This window comes from Carlito syrichta, unplaced genomic scaffold (genome assembly GCF_000164805.1).
Source record: "Carlito syrichta isolate Samal-C Ts95f unplaced genomic scaffold, Tarsius_syrichta-2.0.1 Scaffold109760, whole genome shotgun sequence".
NCBI lineage: Eukaryota > Metazoa > Chordata > Mammalia > Primates > Tarsiidae > Carlito > Carlito syrichta.
The window spans coordinates 186,718-190,054 of NW_007053856.1; positions in this window are offsets into that span (position 1 = coordinate 186,718).

Genomic DNA, 3,337 nt, shown 5'->3' on the forward strand with positions numbered 1-3,337 from the left:
TTCTTTAGCTGGGCTTCCTAAGCAGTCCCTAGAGCTTTAACCCAGGTGCTAATGAACATAGTCTATGATGGGGAGAAAACGTATTGTAACAGGGAAAATATTCAAGAATATATTGATAGTCTTTTGAAATGCAAGTAGAGTAGAAATACATTTCTGTAGAGAGAATACATAATGACTAATACATGAAACTTAAAAATTCTAAACAATGTCTCTTACAGTGTACTTTAATATTGAAAAGAAAAAAACACTTTTGGTTGTCTTCATTTAGCTTAATTGAAGGGGAAAAATCACATTGTTAATCACACTCAATATTTTCTTATTTGAAAATTCAACTATTGTTACAGACTAAATGAGTGATATACAGATAACACAGTATTATTAGGTATATAAATTAGTTTCTTGGGGGAAATTAGATATTTTAAAAGGCAAATATATATAAGATGTTCGAAAATAAAATTCATGTTTTATTAATAATTGTGCTAAGATTATTTAATATTTTAAAACTTTTTTTACACATTCTTTTTATGCATTCAAAGAAATAACTAACCCTCATATTCAATTAGTGTACCAGAGGTAGCCAAAGCCAGTTATCTCTTTGAGGGTCTCTGTTATTTGACAAAGCTTATTTATGGAGGAAAACAACCCCAAACAATGTTTTCTGAGACCAAATTAGTAGCCCTAGAAAAGGGGAAATTTGGGATATGAAAAGTTGGCAGATCCTTATAGACTGTTGGACTGGAAAACATCCTCATAGGAAGATACAAATAAATTTCAGTTAATTTGTCTAGCATGGCCTGAGTTTCACACAATATCTTTGTTTTGTTTTATACAGGGATTTTGGCAAAAATACCAACAAACTCATAAAGGAAACTGAAGGCAGATTGATCTACTTCTTCAATGACAGTTCCACAGAAGTTGGAGAAATATGTCATCTCTTCAAAAAAAAGAGTAGAGAGCTTGGTTAGTTATACACTAAAATTAGGGCATGAATAAGGTACGTCACTTCTTTTAGCTCAATCAAAATGATTTGCTCTTTTTACTGCAAATATTTTTTTCTTCTTCATTTTTTCCAATCTCTTTCTCTCTTCCTTTTCTTTCTCTCATTAGCAAATGTCTTTTATAATTGATGTTGTTTACTATCCTTTCATCAAATGTATGCCACATCACTTAGGCAAGCCAGCAGACAGGACACCTAAATACATATTAGGGGAGACTGGCTTCCATGAGACGCTTCGACTGTATCATCAGGGCAGTTGTAATAAGCATCTTGGTGCCACTGAACGCAATGCTGTATTCAAATAATAGCTTTCATCTTCACTCTTTTTAAATATAAAAGTAAACCTTGAAGCCCTTTGAAGGACCTAACCAAACAACATACATATGAAAATAGATTACTAAGTCTTTGAAAAACATCCTTATGTAAAATCTGTAAAGCATCTTAGCATTTTTTCCAAGAAAGACCTCCAGGTAAATGATGGCTTTTAATAAGACATATGACAAACTCAATTATGAGAATCATTATTGTGTGGCTTGTGTGTCATTTTATGTTCCCAGCAGGATAGTTCTTTTTTTTTTCTCTCCCTCTCTCTCATCAAGAGTTTCCAGGGCTGTCTACGCTTCTCTATGTGTAAAGCATATTTAAGTGTTCTACCAAAACTGCACTAATTTAAAACAAAACAAAACAAAATCCCCCAAAACCTTTGTCAAGTGGTCAGACTGACTGGAACTAGAGGATTATAGGTAGGATGAATAAAATAGAGGGTTGAAAGCTATAATTTCTATTTCTGTGGTGGCAACAGGATCAGTTGCTAGAGTCAGGCAATTTAAAGATATGGCTACTTGGGCTCAGAGTCTGGGAAAAATACACTTCTCAGTTCAACAGTCAATCAGGCTCTCAGTTTTGAAGTAGTACTATATGATGATTCCTTGCTGAATCCCTTTCCCAATTACTTCCTACCCCTCCATTCCTGTGTACCCTACTTTTCATTTTATTTTACATGTTTTTGAAGATTCTATATTTTACTTTCCTTTCTCTCATTTATTATATTCTATTTAGTAATTTATTTATTTTTACAGTAGTTGTTTGCTTGGCCTCTATTGTGCTATGTTCAGTGTCCCTGAAAAACAAAGAACTTATTTTGAAAGGAGACTGCATCTAAAAAAAGCCTTTTCAATTGTCTAGAGACTAGTTCATTTTGGAACATGTTGTGTTGTGGATTTTTTGTAAAAGTTCCTTTCTAGGAATGGTTTTAAAGAAGTTGTGTGTATATATGGGTGTCAGGCACATTTGTAGATGGAGTGATTTGAACCATGAACTTCAGGAGAAACAGGATCACCAGCCGGGCTCGGTGGCTCAGCCTGTAATCCCACGCCTTGGGAGGCCGAGGTGAGTGGATTGCCTGAGCCTGCGGATTTGAGACCCGCCTGGGCAACTTAACAAGACCTCATCTCTACAAAAAAAAATTAAAAATGAGCCGGGCATAGTAGCGCGCGCCTGTAATTCTGGCTACTCGGAAGGTTGAGGCGGAAGGATCGCCGGAGCCCAGCGGGTCGAGGCTGCGGTGGCCGGGAGCCGCCACTGCCCTCCAGTCTGGGCGACCGAGTGAGACTCCCACTCAAAAAAAAAAAATAGAAACAGGATCACCAATAAGATAATAGATGTAGGTGCCTGTCTGCTTTACATAATATTCACTGTGATATTTTAAGTTTCCATTCATGGTTTGACCTTCTCCTTATATTTTTACTGGGATTATCAGAGTCATAGAGTTGGTAAAAAGCATAGAAACTGTATAATACAATTCTCATATTCAGATGAAGAAAATGATGAAGGTCAGAAAATAATTTGTCCTGAGTCATTCAGCTTGTCTGTAAGTCTTATGGGCTTAATTATAGTTCTGTATATATTTAGACAAAGAAGATATTTTCTCAGAAAGTAGTTGTAAATGTTTGAGAATAAATATAATTATCCAAATATATACAGTAAAATGTAACTAACACGAAACATAGGCAAGAATATGTATTGACATTGCTTGAGTGTATTCTTTATGTAGCAAAATGTCCTTTGCTAATATATCTTCTGACATCTGAATGTGTATAAAGTAGGTAAACCAATCCAAATTCTGTACATAAATGTTTATCTTTTTATATACAAGTACAATTCCCTTTTGACTTTTTTGTATTCTGGCTATTTATTACTCTCAGTTCTGTAGTTTTAAGCAGAACACAGGAGATTACCCAAAAGGGAAGAAGGTAAGCTATTTCATATATTGTATTGGAAATCAGTTCCTTTCCCATTACTAGCTTTGTACTCATAAAAATGAGTTTTAAAAAACCTACT